Source organism: Mercenaria mercenaria, chromosome 9 (assembly GCF_021730395.1).
Source record: "Mercenaria mercenaria strain notata chromosome 9, MADL_Memer_1, whole genome shotgun sequence".
Classification (NCBI taxonomy): domain Eukaryota; kingdom Metazoa; phylum Mollusca; class Bivalvia; order Venerida; family Veneridae; genus Mercenaria; species Mercenaria mercenaria.
Genome location: NC_069369.1, coordinates 39,023,122 through 39,044,383, shown reverse-complemented (window position 1 = coordinate 39,044,383; position 21,262 = coordinate 39,023,122). Strand labels below are relative to the sequence as shown.

The following is a 21,262-nucleotide window of genomic DNA, read 5'->3' as shown; positions in this document are numbered from 1 at the left end:
TTTACCCACTGGCACCTGATCAGAAAGAAAATGCCTCCGTACGTGTTACACCCTACCCCTAGGTATTCTATAAGAACCATGGTCATGAACGGGAAAATATACTAACCCATTTCAATCGCGTATTTCATACCTAAAACACGCAGGTCAGTAAATGTGTACTACTGTTATTAAACAAGCGATAATTTATCTTCAATCGTGCACCAGTCACCTTGTCTCAATATTCCATATTGCAGAGATGCTCCGTATATTTTATGCTTTAGTTAACGTTACAGAAAAAACTTGCGTGAACTTCCCTAATGAACATCCGGTCTAGAGGTCACGAAAGTGTGCACATGTTAAGCGAAATGTAAACAAACAAAAACAGAATGCAATATATTCACAGTTTTACGATAAGACTCGAAATGATGAATGAAATTCATCTTGTATGGTTTTGAATTTGAAATCATACTTAGTTATACATCTTTTCTGTTTATTTAATTCATTTTGCACATTTATGCTGCATATAAACATTATAGCGTACACGTGTAGTAAAATGACGACTGACATACATTTTCACATCAGCCAATCAGAGTGTGTCTATAATCTAGAACGGAACTTCACCAGGGAAGTTCAAGCAAGTTTTTTGTGTACCTGTGAAAAAACTGTAAACTACACGTTGTTTTTCTAAGATAAGAACTATTGAAGAAATGTGACCGGTACACAACGGAAGATAAATTACCACTTGTTTAATATCAATAGTACACATTTACTGAACTGCGTGTTTTAGATATGAAATACGCGATTGAAATGGGTTAGTATATTTTCCCGTTCACGACCATGGTTCTTATAGAATACCTAGGGGTAGGGTGTAACACGTACGGAGGCATTTTCTTTCTGATCTGGTGCCAGTGTCCTGCCTTACATACGTGGAAAAGTAAGAGCATTACTGGTCCAAAGTCACTAGAATAGAATCGAACAGAACAGAATAAGATAAAACATAATTAAATAGAATCGGAACAGAATAGAATAGAATATGAAAGAACGGAGATGCACGTTCAGTTAAAATATCCGTCATCATTTTTAAAAAGATAAATAATACATTTTCAAGGTTAGTCTTAACATATGACGAGAACTACGGCGTCCTATATAAGACATATCTCTGTAACCGATCGTAACAAACGTGCGAGACTATAAGGATCTTACATGCCTGCCTGTGTAAGACGGGGTTTTCCCTACCCGTGGGACAGTGTGGGATGGAAAACCGAGCGTTAGCGAGATTTTTTATCCATGCTGTCCCGAGGGTAGGGAAAACAGCTGTCTTACACAGGCAGACATGTTAGATCATTTTTTTTGCCTATCATGTTCAAAATAGATCGTTGAGACAAATAGGTTTTTGGTATTTCCTGACATTATTTATAAAGTTTATGACGTCACAATGGTACCAGTACTATGTGACGTCACCTTAGTGCACGCTATTTTAGACAAGGTTTTTCCCTAGGGAAAGACAGGAATATCTATCCCCGGCGCGTACTTGGATAAATGTATACTTTCCCCGATAGGTAGGCAAGAAAGGACTGGTATGCGACGCAAATTACAGGCGTTCTGTATAGGTCATATCCGTGTTACCGATCACAACGAATGCCTGAGACAGGAACAGTATGTGTTGCGAATAACAGGGCCCTATATAGGTAATAACCGTGTTACCATACATAACAAAGTAGCATGTACCACGAACTATGGATTCCTATACAGGCCACATCCATATAACCGATCCTAAACAGGACAATTTCCAGTGACGTTCTAGCTTTCGTTTCATGGAAAACTGCAGAGCAAGAAATAATAAAAAAAGCCGAGGCAAAGGTGCTGCTAAACAAGTCTAGTGAAAACAAATTTAAATATAGCTTTTCGTGCAACAAGGGGAAGAGTCAGGATTTTGATTTGGACATTTTAAGGCAAGTATACCTTATCTTTATGTAGATACAAAAGAGAATACAAACAATTATTAATACGTAAGAAACGTGTGTACACACGTGCCAAAATGAAGGAGATTGAAAATCTAAAATTTAAAAAACCCAAAGAATTTTGGAAATATTTTTCGAATACAAAGATGAAAAAAGGACAAAATATAAATGTAAACAATTTTTATGAATATTTCAAAAAGTTAGTAGACGAACTGAATGCACGCACTTGCGATGAAGCAAAGAATTTTTGCGAAAGGAATTTAGAGTCAACAGATCCTATTTTTGTTGAACTAGACCGTCAGATAAATAGCAAAGAAATAGAAACAGCTTTGAAATCACTGAAACGTAATAAAGCTTGCTCAACTGATGACCTTATAAACGAATTTTTCATAGAATCTAGCGACATTTTGATTGGTCATTTAACAGACTTGTTTAATTTGATTTTTGACAGTGGTTACTTTCCAGAAAAATGGATGGAAGGCTTAATTATCCCCCTGTATAAGAAAGGCGACGAAAATGATACAAACAATTATCGAGGAATAACACTGATAAGCTGTTTAGCGAAATTATTTTCATCGGTAATTAATAACAGATTAAGTGACTGGTGTAATAGACACAATATCATATCAGATGCGCAATTCGGCTTCAGGAAAGGGTATTCTACAGTCGATGCTATTTTCTGCTTAATTAACTTAATACAAAATATGCTTAATGCTGGTAAACGTTTATATGTAGCTATGGTGGATATGAAAAAAGTCTTCGATTCGATTGACAGAAAGGCATTATGGTACAAACTTTATAAAACAGGCATTTCAGGAAAAATTCTGAAAATAATCAGATTTATGTATGAGTTGGTAAGATGTAAAGTTAAACATTGTTCAGAATTGTCAGACTTTATCAATGTAGCGGTCGGATTGAAGCAGGGAGATATATGTTCGCCTTTGTTCTATTCTCTATTTATAGAAGACTTAGAATTATATTTACAAACTAGTCTTAACTCAGGTTTTAATATTAATGAAGTGATGTTAATATTGTTGATGTACGCCGATGATATGGCACTATTAGCAGAGACTCCGGAAGACCTACAGTGTAGTTTGAACTCTTTGAAAGAATATTGCGATAAATGGGGATTAACGGTTAATGAAGAAAAAACTAAAGTTATGGTGTTTAGAAAACGAGGCCGTATAAAAGAAAACGAGAAATGGTTTTATAATAATACACCTTTAGAAATGGTAGAAGAGTTTAACTATGTAGGAGTCGTGTTTAGCTCTTCAGGAACTTTCAGTGTCAACCAGAATATGCTCGCCGGTAAGGGTTTAAAAGCAATGAACATATTATTATATAATTTGAAATACTTTGATCTGAATCCGAAAATATGTTGTCAATTGTTTGATGCCGCGATTTGTTGGGGCTGTTTTGAATTATGCAGGTGAAATATGGGGCAATAACAAGTCGAAAGAGTTAGAACGCCTGCATTTGAAATTTTGTAAAAGACTGTTAAATGTAAAAATGTCTGCTAGTAATGCAAGTATATATGGTGAATTAGGCAGATATCCATTGTATATAAACAGGTATATCAGAGTAATCAAATATTGGATAAAAGTAATCAACTCAGATAATTGTATTATGAAGTCATTATATTCAGAGGCTTTAAAAGACTGTAATAATGAGAAAAGAAATTGGGCATATAATGTTAAATCATTGTTATACAGACATGGTTACGGATATGTGTGGGATAATCCTTCAGCAATAAATCAAAAGCTATTCCCTGCTATATTTAAACAAAGGCTAATTGATATGTTCAGACAAGAGTGGCATGAGAACCTACAAAATAATAGAACATTATCGCTATACAAACACTTGAAGAAAGATTTTATGTATGAAAGTTATTTAAATTCAATGAACAGTAAATATTACAGAAGTTTACTAACAAGACTTAGAACATCGACACATTCGCTTAGAATAGAAACAGGCATATATGGTAGAAACAGGATAGAGGGAAATGAAAGACTATGTTTAATATGTGACAATAGAAGCTCTGACATAGAAGATGAATACCACTTTGTTTTAATATGTACAAAATACAGAGCATTAAGAAAACGTTATATTGCAAAGAGATATAGAAGAAATCCTAGTATGTGGAAATTTATTGAACTATTGAACTCAACAGATAGAAAAACTTTAAATAACTTAGCAGCCTTTATCAAAAATGCCATAAATATACGATCTGCCACTATTAACAATATCTTGTGATTATGAGATAGAAATATGTTTACTGTTTTATTTTAGTACATTTTATATATTTTGGTACTTCTAAAAAAAAATGTTTTATGAAAATGTATTATACTATGTGCATTGGTGTAGCCAACAATATTATTTTGATATTATTTTTGTTCATCCTCAATACAATACTTTATAACACTATACCTTCAGAACGTTATATGATATTATGTATATATGTTTTTTTGACCTTGTATTAGATTGTAATATATTTATGGACGAGGAACCATAATGGCTCAAGTCCTTAATTAGTGAAATAAACTATTCTTCTTCTTCTTAAATGGTGCAAAATGACATATACTTGAGAATAAATATACTTAAGGACAATGAAAACGCACGGTTGGGATAATTGCATTTTAACAAGGAAAATATTTTTCTTATAAATATTTTTCACAGTTTCATAAAACCGAATGCATTGCGGTCATTTAGATACCAAAATTATGAAATTTGATTGCATAGTTAAGAAGTTATTGCGTAATAAAGACAGTACCCCAAAAATCAAAAGTAACAATTTTGGCTAATTGTGATAAGATCACAACAGAAAACAGAATGAACCAATTCATTGTTACTTTATGAAATGAAATTATTTAATTTTTTAAACTGTTAATTATTAACTTGTTTTTCACACCTTTCTAGAAATGTTAGACACAAATGAGCAATTAAAATCTTTATGAAAATGAATATTAAACTATGCCAATGGTCTGTTTTAGAAATCGTAATGTTTTGTCAAAAGCTCCCATGGAAATTGCATGCACACACAATTTTCCTCTATAAAAGGTACTAAATTTGAAAAAATCTACTCAGACTTGATAGCAAATTGTACGCAATGGTTCTACAAAGAAATAACCGCTGGGTAGCTTTAGGACAGATTCAGGCTGGTGTATCTTACCAACAAATCGTCAACCGTTTTGGTGTCCATCGGTCTACAATTTCTCGGCTTCACCAGCGTTTTCGTACTACTGGTACCGTCAACGACCGACCGAGACCAGGCCAGCGGAGGGTGACGACAGCACGCCAAGATATCAACATTCGCCTGGTACACATTGCCAATCGGTTTAGGACACCAGCAGAAACTGCTAGAACTATTCCAGGACGCCGAAATCCGACGGTCTCTGCTCGCACCATTCGCCGACGTTTGAGGAATGCTGGTCTTCGATGTCACAGGCCATACCGTGGCCCACGCTTATTACTACGCCATAGACTTGCAAGAAGACGCTGGGCAGCCGCCCATCCCCATTGGCGCTTAAACAGATGGGACAGCGTTATTATTTCTGACGAGACCAAAGTAATGGTTGACTCAAGTGACCGAAGACAGCGTGTGTATCGACGCCGTAGTGAAAGGTTCAGGGATAGCTGTGTCGTGGAGGAGGAGCGCAGCGGACGAGCGTCGACTCTGATATGGGCAGATATAGCTGCAAACGACAGGACATATCTTGTTTTCTTGGATCAAGGTGTGGAACGTGGAGGAAGAAGACGCCACTTAGGATTGAATGCTCAACGGTACATTAATACCGTCCTACAGCCTGTCCTGGTTCCATTCGTTCAGCAGCATCCTGGGACGTTATTTATGCAGGACAACGCAAGACTGCACGTGACGAGAGTATCCTTGAATTTTCTGCAACAAAACGGGGTACAGCTTCTTGCTAACTGGCCATCCATGTCTGCAGACTTAAACTCAATTGAACACCTTTGGGACCACGTAAAGCAGCGGATTCGGAAGAGACAAAACATTCATGACGTACAAGGACTTCGGATTGCACTACAGGCCGAATGGCGTCAGATTCCACAGGCGACTATCCGCACCCTAGTAAGGTCCATGAGGCGACGATCTACATCTGTAAGAGACGCTGATGGAGGACATTGTCGTTTCTAAAGATCCCGACGGTGACATTACGAATAGACATTTATGAGTGACTTTGTTTTGGATTTTTTTTTTGCCTTTGTTAAGTATGCATAACTGTGATGAAAAAGTGTGATTTTGGGATTTTCACCTTGTACTTCGATGGACTGGTGTACATTTGATTTTAAACATTTTGAATTATTTTCAGTTGTTAAGTTTGCGTTTTGTAATAAAGTTATGATATATATCTGATGGAGTCGTTAGTGTTTTGTTTTCATGTAATAAAATACATATAATGAGGGCGTGCGTTTTCATTGTCCTTAAGTATATTTGACTCGAGCCATTTCTTAAATTAAAGTAAACTAAATTTTGAAAATGTTGGTCTCTCCAATTCAACTATTATAAATTATTATAAATACAACTGGTAAATTGAGCGGAGCGAGTCGGCACTGCTTTTCAAATGTACGGTCGCCGGATCTTTTTTTTTTTTTTGGCTTTTGGTGTGTGTGGCGAGAGGGGTGGGGGAGGGGCGGAGATGGTGGACGAATTACACTTACACCAAAGCTTTATGCTGCTTTTATTTACATCGGAGCCATTTGGAATCATTCGCATCAATCCGCCATTCTGGCGTACCACTGACCAAGTTTGGTGAACATCTGACCAGTGCCTTAAAAATTACCTTTTGGCATACAGACACTAAATAGCCTGAGCACCTTTGAAAAAATGGTAGTCGCATAATGGCGGATTCAAATAGTTCTCAGTTTTTTTTGCTGTAAGAAGGATTTTTCCTTGAAATCATTGCTATATATTGGTTGAAATCATATTGCATGCCTATACTTGATATACTGGTAGCATTTGCATGTTGAAAAAAGACTCCAAACTGATTTAACATGTGAAATTTATTCATACACCCCTACCCTAAATTGTGATTGTCATTTCAGTGTAAAAATTACGGTGTGTCCGTTTGACCAGAAATATTTTTCTTGCATCAAACATGACCCCTACTTTTCTTTGGATATTTTTACAGTATAAATGTTATTCTACAAGAAAATGTAAGTTAAAGAAATTTAAAATGGGTCTAGGTGTGTATTGCAGCATTGTGAAAACTTGTCATTTTATATAGAATATATAGTGGTGGCTATTTAGTGTGTTATAACCTTTTAGAGTTTGTTTGCTTATCAAACCTGAATATTGATGTCCAACGGCCAACAGTGTATAACCCGTTATTTGTTGTAACATCTCAGTGACATTTCGTTGACCTTTACCAAGCTACCTGTCAGGTATTACAACACCAATTCATAAATATGATATTAAACTGTATTATCTTCACGTTAAAAGCAGTAGTAAGTGATACTTCATTTTATTGCCGGCTTGTTAGAAGTAAAGTTTTAACCATAAAAAATAAGAGGATAAAAACATTTGAAGCAGTTCTTTACGGGTAAATCAACACATATGAATATATTGAATTCTAATTGTCCACTTAATTGTGTAGCTGCAAGGGAAGTAAACTAAAAGATATCTCTGTTTGAAAGTACTTTCCTTAGGCGAGAGTTGTCACTCTTTGTGGTAAGTCACTTTGGTCACAGCTTTAAATTCAATATTAAAACTTCAGGTATTGATATAAACACAACTTTCTTAATTTCACATCTGTAAAATCATTTTTGGTTATTTGAAGGACTTAGAAATAAATTTCTAGACTTTATTTAAAGTCTTTCTATCTTTAAAAAGTTTAGGTTCTAACTCTTAAATACGCAAATTTCCGTACGGAATTTATATTTCGCCGTTTTATATTTCGCCTTACAGGCACTAACCTTCAGACCGTACGACAACAACAACAACAAAATCAGAAAATTATTGCTAAATTCCTTGAGAAGGTCTTGAAACTTAGTTACTTATAGAAACACATAAATCGTAGTAGTTGGTTTTACTAATGGAAACACATAAATCGTAGTAGTTGGTTTTACTAATGGTTATCAATTGGATAAAAGGAAGATACCAGCAGCAAATTATAAAATCGTTTTGTACGAGTTCGAATCCTCATGCTCTTGAAGATTTTTTTCCAGATCATTTTTTTATTCGTTTCCTTCTGTTACATTGTAACATATCTCCTTGATGTTTTGTATTTACACACATTTCCTTATATAACATATTTTTTTCTCATCTGCCATATCGGCTGTCGTTGTTTCTTAGATTTATTGGTATAGATGTGTCCTAGAAGGAACTGTTGCTATGCTTTAACATGTTATAATAATGCCTTCACTGAGTTTCAAACTAAAACGGAGAAAGATATTTATGCTAGACCTATGGGCTGTACGAAAATTTAAGATATTTATCTACTGACAATTTATAAAACTGTTGAATTCATCACGTATTCGTTGGGGGCATAATCTCATGCAAATTAATTTTACAATTGAAGTTTTACATATCAATAACATTACTAAGTACAGGTGAACCTTGAACACAAAATATACAGAACATTGAAAACAACAAAGAAAACAGCTGCATAACCAGACATGTATGATGTAACAATGTTCTAAAACGTAAAGGTGAGTGAGTACACGAAACACGGAGTTAGGGTAACTTTAACTTAATCTAATTTGTTTTAGCTCGATCGTGACGAAAGCTGTAAGGTGTAAAAAAATGTTTGTTTCCGGTATCCCGACCTACCCTAAATTTTTGGCCCGACCCTAAATGTTTTTATGGCCTTGGAAAATATCTTTTTCAACTTTTTATGCCCCCTTCGAAGAAGATGGGGTATATTGTTTTGCAGATGTCGGTCGGTCGGTCCGTAGACCAATCGGTTTCCGGATGATAGCTCAAGAACACTTGGGCCTAGGATCATGAAAGTTGATATGGAGATTGGTCATGACCAGCAGATGATCCCTATTGATTTTGAGGTCAGTTGGTCAAAGGTCAATGTCATGGTGACCCTGAACAGTTAAACGGTTTCCGGATGATAACTCAAGAATGATTGGGCCTAGGATCATGAAAGTTGATAGGAAGGTTGGTCATGACCATCAGATGACCTCTATTGATTTCAAGGTCATTAAGTCAAATGTCAAGGTCACAGTGACCTGGAACAGTTTAATGGTTTCCGGATAATAACTCAAGACCGCTTGGGCCTAGGATCATTATAGCTGATAGGGAGGTTGGTCATGACCAGAGATGACCCCTAGTGATTTTGAGGTTACTACGTCAAAGGTCAAGGTCACAGTGACCCGGAACAGTTAAATGGTTTCTGGATGATAACTCAAGAACGCTTGGGCCTAGGATCATGAAAGTTGAGAGGGAGGTTGGTCATTACCAGCAGACAACCCCTATTGATTTTGCGGCTAGTAGATCAAAGGTCAAGGTCACAGTGACCCGGAACAGTTAAACCGTTTCCAAACGATAACTTGAAAACGCTTGGGCCTAGGATCACAAAACTTAACTGGGATGTTGATCATGACCATAGATAGCCCCTATTGATTTTGAGGTCAGTAGGTCAAAGGTAAAGGTCACATTGACCCAGTACAGTAGAACTCTTTCTTTTTTCCAAATAACTAGAGAATGCTTTGGTCTAAGATCAAATTTGATACCGAGTTTATTTATGACTGGTAAATGACCCATAATTATTGACGTTCCCGGAACATCCAGTGCACTGTGACCAAATACATTCTGTTCCTTGTGCAATTATTGAATGCATCAAGGGGAGCATTCCGTGTTATACGAGCTCTTGTTAACCAAAAGTTGCAAAACTGCACTTCTTATGCTTTAAACATGGTCAGTGATGTTAGAAACCAAACCGACTGTTGCTCTAAAGGCATAACCCCATTATTCGTATTCATTGTTTGACACAAAAATAATTTCCGAAAAGTCTCACTTAATAAAAACAAATCCTCCCCAACCAAAAACAATTCCGACCTACCTACCCTAATTATTTTTAGCATGTTACCGGAAACAAAGATTTTTTTTAGGCCTAAGCTTATTTGAACCACTCCTTGAACATCCAGTATTGGTGTCATATGAGAAGCTGTGGCCGTGACCCGAATGCGACTCGAACCCACAACCCTCAAGTTGCTGACACCTCTACCACTAGGCCAGCTCTCCCATTTGGTTTCCTTAGGAGGATGTAATTTTACTAAATATTTTCATCAACAAAATCATCTAGAACAAATATGTAAAGAAATAAAAATAAACAATTGTCGAAAATTACGTTCCATCTAGATCTAATTATATTTTTGTGTGTGGTGCGTTCTTGTTTCTGTGCAGTTTACAGAAAAACCACATATAAAACCACGTGTGAATTTGTGTTGTGGTGTTTATTATTATTGAAACATGTCATTTCAGTTTTTTTGTCAGTGTAACTTACACTGCTAAATATGTCATAGCAACTGAACCTTGTAAATAAATTACCGTACTTTTTACAAGTAATCTTTTACCGGTGTAAGCTGGTATTTTATGTATACGTAAAAATGTGACTCAGTCCATGTTGACATTTAAAAATTATGTAACAGTGACTTGGTTAAAAAAGAAAGAAGCGGATTTACTTCCCTAACATGGTAAAATCTTACCTTAAAACGGCATATTTAGAATCCAGAACAAAACGCAGGTTATTTAATCCTTCATACTTTATGTAACACTACTCCAGTATGTTGTTCACTTGTGTGTTGATCGATGAATGAATGAATGGGTGAATCGAACTTAGCCGATAGTGTTCCGAGCAGAGTATACTGTTCGCAAAAAGAACATAGCAGCAAAATTAAGAATGTGGTATGGGGTACATCAACAGTCGGAGAATGCCGACATAGCACAGGGAGACGTTAATTGATCGCGGCCGATGAGGCCGCGATGAGGCCGCGATCATATTGAATAGGACAAGTATTTGCACGATGGGGAAAATATTTTATGATGGACCTGTCAATTCTTTACTTATGGGTGAAACAGGTCTCATAAGCGTAAATACGACTAGCTTCTACTGATTATAAAACATACCGTACGATTTGTTGTGAATCAACTGTTGTTGTACTTTTAGTAGTTCAACCGCCACCCTTGTTTAAGAGCAACATTTAAAAAACACGTTTTTTTTTCATCCTCAAGTAATAAGTAAGTAGACTCGCCCAGTTTAATCAATCTAGACGCATCGCATAATCTACATAGAGCGCTTACTTCACCCGATTTACATTCGGAACATTTTCACGCGTTTCGGGCTTTATCGTATGTTTAACATGGGATTTTTGAACCGTCCAAAGATGTTGGAAATGTTTGTCTCATTGTTTATTTTTTTTTAATAAAAATGTTACTGCTTTCATTGTCTACCACTTTTTTCCACCCTTGCCTGAAAAAACAGTAATGAGTTTGTACACTGTTCAGACAATTGTGCTTTGTTGAAATTTAACCAAATACAAGTTTACCTGCATAAACAGAAAGCATGATATGTCACCATGCGCGGATCCAGATGGGGGTGGGGACCGGGGGTCCGGACCCCCTCTGGAAAATCTTTAAAAAAGGAAAGAAGACAAGAAGGAAAGAAAATGTTTTTCGAAAAAAGGCAACATTAGGACTGCATGTAAAGTATATGCGGCTGCTGCTACATACGACCCCGACATAATTCATATTATTTATCTAAAAGAAACTAAGAATTTTACCTTCAAGAAAGCTTGATTTTATCATTTTCGCAAATTTTACAGGTTAGTCCATAAAACTGTCCCAGAATGCAAAAAATGAAGTGCCAATTTGCAAATTTCCAGGGCGGGTGGGGGTGGGGGCAGGGGATCGGACCCCCTCTGAGAAAATTGGCTGTGTCCGTGCATGGTCACTATACCTGTCCAGTACTGGACATTATGGTAAACGCTTCATTCCTGCACAAATGACAATTTCGCAACTTCTGTCCGGTTTGTACAAATTTCTGGCCGCGATAAACCATTTGACTTGTTACTGAATGTCATAGCGGGGCCACTTTCATATACGAGTACAATATAATTATATATAGGATGTTTGTTTGTTTCAGGGACAGTAAATTTGAAAATTCCACAAATCTGCGTGGATACCAGTGCGAAAAAAAATCGTAAAAAAAAAAACAATTTTGAGAAATGCCAGGGAAATGTAGAGCGGATGTATTGAATATACTTAGCACTTCATCATGTGACATTTTAGCCTGTCGATTCCGTTGTTTCTACGATAGAAACAAGTAAAACTCCGGTTTCAGGACACTAAATTTTGAGGCAAAAATGGCCCAAAATACACACCATATGCGACCTGTACCGTATTATCTGCAAATGACTGACCTAAAACATATGTGTATTTTTAAAGCATGTAACCAGACGAAAATAATGATGGGAAGAAAAGTGTCTCAAAACCGTTTACTTTTTCCGCAAATTTGAGCTGAATCTGGATGGATGGATGGATGTATGGATGGCCGTTTCTGTTTCGTCTGCATCGGGTAAGATTTTTGACCCGTCCGTCTACACGGAGCTAGGAAAATAGATTCAAGCATTTATTTATTTTACACAATAATTACTATTCCGCAGGAATCTTTTGTTCTATAAACTTCATAAATAACGAGTTGAATATAAATGCCTTTAATTTTACTCATAAAACGTACCCGAGCCACGATTCAAAACTGGCCTCTGCCACTTATCCGCAATTGATATAATTTAAGCTACGGTCTAACTTTTTATTTTACTTCATAACCTTATTACATTACATTATTTTATTTCATCTAATTTCATTGGTTTATTCTAACCCATTCACCAGATATATTTTCTCTAATCTTTTTATACTTAAAATAAAATGTTGTATTTCCGCTTCGCTGTACTCGAAGTGGGGTCAAAGCAAGAGACATGTTTGAGTGTTGACAGCTGGAGTAATCTGAACAAGAATAAGAAAAGATTAATTAATGTATCAATGCACAGCTGTCTGTAATGGATTGAGACTTATCGCAGTCCAATATCAAAAATAGGGTTAACTGTATAAGATCTACATCTCCTGTCTTTAGCCGGTATGTTTGATACATATGTAGCTGGTACCTAGTGTGACTTTCTAACCAAGTATTCTATTATTGTGATTGTTTACATTCAATACTTCCAAATTATCTTTTCATATATTTTTTCCAATCGATTGGTTTGGCGTACCGTCTGGGTCAAAGTATACCCATACATTTGTTAGTAATATTTATATATATAAAAAAGTACATTCAGGTACAAAGCAAATGTACGAAGTATAATGCCTGGATGTATAAACATTTTTTGCATTTGCAGGTATAACTCCTATGTTCCTCCACGACCAGTTTTATATTTGCTGTTCTATTCTGATTACTTTTGAAAATTTATGCATGCAGATGTATTTTATATACGTAGACTGAGTACAAATCTGTACATAAACTTGCAGGTACATTTCTTATTATTTTGTACCTTTAGATTTATTTGTATCTGCAGATTGTACAGGAATGTGGACAAAATCCACTACCCACTTGACAAAACCCCCTGCTCTATTTGACTAAGGTGGACACAATCCCTCCTTTGATTTATTTAAATCAAATCCAGTTTTTCATTTCATTCCGTATAAAACTGATAATTATAATCTTAAAAATAGGCGTTTTTAATCTCTGTTATTTTTGTTAAATTGAACAAAATCGAAGTAGGAATGTTGTCAACCTTGGCCATATTTCAGCGGGGGATGTTCCGGGGCCGTGGGTCCTGTCATCGTTTTTATACACAGGTAAAGAATTGTACATATAGGAAGAAATTAGAGTAAAAATAGAACCCACGTAAGCCTGTGCCTCCCACAACACTGAAATATTTCTATGCCTCTATAATTTACATAATTAATTGAGCTACGCACATGCAATATAGATAGGGCATATAAGAAGAAACATAATCAAGCGCCTGCTATTCTATCTTGAGTTCTCTAGATTTGTCTCCCTTACATAGAGTAATTGTATTAAAAGGTAACGTGTGTTTAAATTACTGAAAATAGTCTGAAAAGCGTAAGTCACGCAAAAAACAAAGGTTCAATAGAGCAGGAATGTCGCTGTACTTTGTATCATACTGACAAAATAGATTTCTCATTTTTAAAAGTTTGACATTCTGGCGTAAACATAACACGTGCAGTGCGGCCGCAGAAAAATATTTATTTAACAGATCTAAAATGAATGTCTTCATCTTAGTGTAAGCCGACTAAAAGCAGTTTATTTCCTTTGTCGTTTTGTAATAACTAGAAATTACTTTGTCAGTTTTCAAAGCCAGTTTTCGGTTTAAAGCAGCTCGATCGCAGAGGTTTTGTATATTTATAAAGACTTGCAGTTTAAAAAAAATCCTTTTCATTAGTTTTGTTGTCAGTAGTGTAAAGCTTTTAGAACTTGAAGTATTTTTTCAAATGATTTTTGAAAGCATATATAATTGTTTCAAAATGGTAAAGTTATAAATATGCCAGGAGGGGATACTTCTCCACTATCAAAAGCTGGAAAAGTCGCCAAAATTATGTCTCTAGCCCAACAAAAATCCTACTATACAAACAACTGTAAGTATCTCCATAAATGAAACAATATTATTGTTTTACAAGCAGAGAAACTATATAAACTATTGTTGTTATATAGAGAGAGGAACGACAATTTATTGTTGTTATACAGGGAGAGGAACTATAATTTATTGTTGTTTTATAGGGAGAGGAACTATAATTTATTGTTGTTATGCAGGGAGCTGAACTATAATTTATTGTTGTTATACAGGGTGAGGAACTATAATTTATTGTTGTTATACAGGTAGCGGAACTGTAATTTATTGTTGTTATACAGGTAGCGGTACAATAATCTATTGTTGTTATGCAGGGAGCGGAACTATAATTTATTGTTGTTATACAGGGTTGAGGAACTATAATTTATTGTTCTTATACAGGTAGCGGAACTGTCGCCAAAGTTATGTCTCTAGCCCAACAAAAAAAACCTACTATACAAAAAACTGTAAGTATCTCCATAAATGAAAAAATATTATTGTTTTACAAGTAGAGAAACTTTATAAACTATTGTTGTTATATAGAGAGAGGAACGATAATTTATTGTTGTTATACAGAGAGAGGAACTATAATTTATTGTTGTTTTACAGGTAGTAGAACTATAATTTATTGTTGTTTTACAGGGAGGGGAACTATGATTTATTGTTGTTATGCAGGGAGCGGAACTATAATGTATTGTTGTTATACAGGGTGAGGAACTATAATTTATTGTTGTTATACAGGTAGCGGAACTGTAATTTAATGTTGTTATACAGGTAGCGGTACTATAATCTATTGTTGTTATATAGAGTTTAACAGGGAGAGGAACAATAAAATATTGTTGTTATATAGAGAGAGGAACGATAATTTATTGTTGTTTTACAGGGAGAGGAACTATAATTTATTGTTGTGATACAGGTAGGGGAATATTATTAATTGTTGTAACACTGTTAGTGCAACTGTAATTTATTGTTGTTATACAGGGAGAGGAATGATAATTCATTGTTGCTATACAGGGAGAGGTACTATAATTTATTGTTGCTATATAGGGAGAGGAACGATAATTATGCCCCCCCGATAATTATGCCCCCCTTCGAAGAAGGAGGGGTATATTGTTTTGCAGATGTCGCTCGGTCGGTCTGTCGGTATGTAAACCAATCCGTTTCCGGATAATAACTCAAGAACGACTGAGCCTAGGATCATGAAAGTTGATAGGATGGTTAGTCATGACAAGCAGATGACTTCTATTGATTTTGAGATCAGTAGGTCAAGGGTCAAGGTCAAGGTCACAGTAACCCGGAACAGTGTAAAGGTTTCCTGATGATAACTCAAGAATGCTTAGGCCTAGGATCATGAAAGTTGATAGGGACGTTAGTTATGAGCAGCAGATGACCTCTATTGATTTTGAGGTCAGTAGGTAAAAGGTCAAGGCCACAGTGACCCGAAACAGTTGAATGTTTTCCGGATGATAACTCAAGAACGCTTCGGCCTAGGATCACAAAAGATGATAGGGAGGTTTATTATGACCAGCAAATGACCCTTATAGATTTTGAGGTCAGTAGTTCAAAGGTCAAGATCACAGTGACCCGGAACAGTTAAACAGTTTCTTGACGATAACTTGAGAATGTGTTGGCCTAGGATCGTGAAAGTTGATAGGGAAATTGATCATGACCAGCAGATGAACCCTATTGATTTTGAGGTCAGTAGGTCAAAGGTCAAGGTCACAGTGACCCGGAACAGTTAAACGGTTTTCAGACGATAACTCAAGAACACTTGGGCCTAGGATCATGAAAATTGATAGGGAGGTTGGTCATGACCAGCAGATGACCCTTATTGATTTTGAGACTAGAGGTGACCCAGAACAGTTAAACCATTTCAAGACAATAACTTGAGAATGTTTGGGCCTAGGATCGTGAAAGTTGATAGGGAGGTTAATCATGACCAGCAGATGACCCCTATTTATTTTGAGGTCAAGAGGTCAAAGTCAAGGTCACATTGATCCAGAACAATAGAACTTTTGTGTACAGTGACCAAATAATTTCTGTTCCTTGTGCAATTAATGAATGCATCAAGGGGGGCATTTCGTGTTCTACGAGCTCTTGTTTATTGTTGCTATACAGGAAGAGGAACGATAACTTATTGTTGTTATACAGGTAGCGGAATATTATTAATTGTTGTAACACAGGTAGCGGAACTGTAATTTATTGTTGTTATACAGGGAGAGGAATGATAATTTATTGTTGTTATACAGGGAAAGGAACGATAATTTGTTGTTGCTATAAAGGGAGAGGGACGATAAATTATTGTTGTTACATATTATATTATATTTTATTGTTCTTACACAGGTAGCGGGACTATATTTTTTTGTTGCTATACAAGGAGAGGGAGTATAAGTAATAGTTGTTATACAGGGAGATGAATGATAATTTATAACTTTTCCTTTTGCAACCATGTAATATATGTCTATTTGTGAAATGATGATTCAAATTAGCCATTTAAACTTAAGGTTGAAGTCGTTTACAAGTACGCGTCTGAACCGTCCAAAGGAGTATTTAAATAAATTTACTACTTTTTTTATTCGTTTCAGGTTATTTTGCCAAATAAATAGTAGCGAGCTTTCAATGAGCTTGAAATAGCTTTAACATAAATTGGTGTCAAGGCTTGGTGACCAGTACCGGAATCTAGCTTTTGCTATTGCTTTACCGGAAACAACCGATTCTGAAATTTTGACAGTGGTCTCCAACCTTTGCAAGAGGAATCAAATCTTGCAGACAATTATTTTAGTATACAGTAAAGATATATTAGATCCAGATTTCACATTTGAAAATATGAACAATTATTGCATATAGTTTATGTAAACATAAAATTAACAAGTTTATTCTTATCAACAATACTATGCAGTAGGTTTAAAATAGCACACACATAATGCATATATAGCTGAACACAGTATAAATGTGTACTACTGGTAAAAAAAACTGGAAGCTTTTTTAACAAATGACTACTGCCGTATGACATTTCACTATGCGCGTAGTTCTGCATACACAATTACTTTATACATTTCTAACAAAACGCTGAATACATTTGATGTAAATATCTAAAGATAAAATAGTTTGGCGAAAGATGGACATTGGATATCTTTAAACAAAGGGACATTACTAATTTCCAAAAAAGTTGATATTTTATGCTAACATGATATGACGTCATTAAAATTCTTATAATCCGTCAATATATTTGCCTAACGGCTAAATGTATTCAAAAGAGCTATTTAAGTTAAACTAAAGTGGTTGCACATTACAACAGTCTGTTCAATATAAAATCGGTCAAATAATTGTGAAGGCGAACACTATAAACGGGAAATTTAGATTTCAGCTTTATTTTAGATAATGATGAATAAAGGGTATATTATCTAACACGTAAAATAAACAACAGTTAACAATAAGCTTAAAATTTATAACAAAGAATATGTGGCATAACAAAACAAAACATTTACCTATACTTTACATATAAGCACGTACAGAGAAATAGCTAGGTCAAAGAGAAAACAATGTCCTTTTGTTCGAAGCAAGTGTAAAGTACGTTTAAAGACAGGACTACGCTAATTCAATGAGTGATCAACATTTTAAAATCATATTAAACATATCAAAACATTTGGCATAGAAGTAGAACAACTTCACAAGCAAGTTGAAATGAGCTGTGCCATGAGAAAACCAACATAGTGGCTTTGCGACCAGCATGGATCCAGACCAGCCTGCGCATCCGCGCAGTCTGCTCAGGATCCATGCTGTTCGCTTTTAAAGCCTATTGGGATTGGAGAAACTGTTAGCGAACAGCATGGATCCTGACCAGATTGCGCGGATGCGCAGGCTGGTCTGGATCCATGCTGGTCGCATACCCACTATGTTGGTTTTCCCATGGCATGGCTCAAATATCAAAGACTCATAATGTGAATGTACATGAGTGTCATGGACTTAAAATGTATTTATTTCTGCTAATTGACTGACATGTTTTGGTGATAATTCCCTGATATGTGTAACTAGTTTTAATATTAGTTACCTCCCTTTCTCCATTTATAGCCCTTATCGTCTTAGTCTTGTATGATATTAAACGTTGAACCAGAAATGCTGCATGATATGTTTTCATACAATTGTTTTTCAGCATTTATACAGTTAGAAGCAGACGACATCAAACGCGTGAAAAGTTTATTTGGTATTCATTTTTCAGTTACGTAAAAAATGACGTGCACTGAACAATTTTGATATCTGTCTTGACGTCTTTAGGGCTCTAATATTTGACTAAGAGTAGTTACAGTAGGGCTCCAAGCGTTCGTACTTCTGTTGTTGAAAAGGAAGAACTATAGATAGCTGCTGAATCATGTACATCTACGTATTTCAAGTGTTGCACTATTCTTTTAACACATCATGGGCAGCACCAGCATTAGCACAGCAAATAGTGCAGTCAGCAGGTAAATGGAGGGTCTCGTATAACATGCTGAAAGAGAAACAAGAATATACGAAAGCCGTATCACAAAAGCGAGACTCGCACAGAAAACTGTGCTTGTTATCTCTAACAACGGGAAAATTATCACGTAAAATATTATGTAAAAGAAACTAATCAATATCAATGATCTACAGTTGAAACTGGGTTTCTCGAATTTCAGGGATCAAGCGTTTAATTGCGAGATAACCGAAAGTCGACTTAAAATGAGCCGTGCCATGAGAAAACCCACACAGTGGGTTTGCGACCAGCATGGATCCAGACCAGCCTGCGCATTCGCGCAGTCTGGTCAGGATCCATTCTGTTCGCTAACAGTTTCTCCTATTCCAAAAGGCTTAAAAAGCGAACAGCATGGATCCTGACCAGACTGCGCGGATGCGCAGGCTGGTCTGGATCCATGCTGGTCGCAAACCCACTATGTTGGTTTTCTCATGGCACGGCTCAATTGACTTTTCGGGACTGGAGTTGAAAATGTCTTCGATATTGCCAGAATTATGAAATAAGCGAGTTTCAACTCGTATTTAACTCTTCAGGACTTAACAGTCAAATTACAATCATAAGGGTTCATCTGTCTTCTATCTTAATGTAACAATAAGCTTGGTGACAACATGCTGTTACATTTGTTTGATTAGCATATCATTCAGTCATGAACACAACATTTTACATTTTCACTCATGGCTACACCACTCGTGAAAATACCGCATCTGGTATTCTTCCGCTTAAAACAAGTTATATTTTACACGCTTACAGCAGTGGTGATTGTTGTAATATTTTATTTCATGTTGTATCGACTTAGTATGAACATTAACATTTCTGTCATTCTTTAGATAAAAATGGTCTATTTTCTTACGCAATATAGACTCATTGAAAAAAATAACAACAACAGATCTTACTTGGATATAAACTACCGCCGTATCTCATTAAAACACTTAAGGATTTACAATCATCATTGAAAAACTATGTACATGTAATCGCATTTAACAGCGGGTTAGCATGCTGCACCCATAGCCCAGTGGATAGAGCTATGAACATAGATCCTTTTTGTTTGATGTACATGTAATCGCATTTAACAGCGGGTTAGCATGCTGCACCCATAGCCCAGTGGATAGAGCTTTGAACATAGATCCTTTTTGTTTGTTGTATCCTACCGAGATAACCTTTTATCATGCCATTACTATAGCAACTGCCTGATAAAGCCTGTCTGAGAAAAGCAGGCTTTCTCAGGTCAGTGACTTGAGAACACTTTGCACTGTTTAAACCTATGATTAAATCCAAGGACATCAGATTGTGTCCATTTTGCATTTGAAAATTATTACGCCCTCATACGACACTGAAGTAGGTCTTTAAAATCCAAAAATATAAAAAAAGCAGAAGAAACAACAAATTCTAACCTTGTGTTTTGTAACCATATCTCTGTTTTGCTGAACACGAAAGAATAATTTCAATTTGTTCCCAAGTTAAATTTTATTCGAAATTCAGTTGCTAGACGGACACCCATTCTCACCAAGCAAACGTTTGAAGTGAATTAAATACACACGCCATAACGCCGCTTGGCAGAAAAAATAGGCAGTACCGTTTCATCTACCGTTGATTTTATTCCATAGAAGGTCATTCCAGATGCAATATTCCATGATGTAAATACGGAGAGCTAAAATCCTGAACAAACGCTTTGCATGAGGTCAGAGACCACCAATTCAAAAAAGTACAGGGAACTTACTGGGAATGAGGTAAGTGTATACCTGGGAATAAGATAACGTCTGTGCGTTCTGATTGGTCAGTCATGTAAACAAACCCAAGAAGTGATTATTTTTTCAAAATTGATATTTTTTCACTGCATTTACAGTATTTTGTTATACATTTTGACAAAATTTGCTACATTTTATGTGTATTGAAAAAAAGTTTTATCAAACGAATTTCTCCCGCCATGTCAATGATGTAAACAGGGGGTCATCTCATTCACACGAAAATTACTTAAATAAAGTATCCCTATTCATATGTTTTTCGTCCGATATTTTGGTAGAACTAAGATAGTTCTTGAAAAACTTGTAATTAGATATACATGTCTCGATGTATGGAAGGCCGTACACGCCATAATGTTACAATGTAAGTCTATGGAAAAACAATTGGTGGTCTCTAACCTATAGTCATTTTCCGTTTCTACGAGCGTTTCCGTTATAAAAAACATTTTTGTGGTAATTGCAAATATGGTAGGCATACACTATACATTATTAACATGGTC

At 35.8% G+C, this 21,262-nt stretch overlaps 1 protein-coding gene across 1 annotated transcript in view; it reads right to left on the bottom strand.

Moving 5' to 3' along the window:
- Positions 1–10,766, bottom strand: part of LOC123546933 (solute carrier family 23 member 2-like) — a 57,872-nt gene extending 47,106 nt beyond the window's left edge. Inside the window, exon 1 of the mRNA XM_045333599.2 lies at positions 10,614–10,766. The gene's annotated coding sequence lies outside the window, so the exon portion shown is untranslated. The remainder of the gene's footprint in view (positions 1–10,613) is intronic.
- Between the last annotated feature and the right edge of the window lie 10,496 nt (positions 10,767–21,262).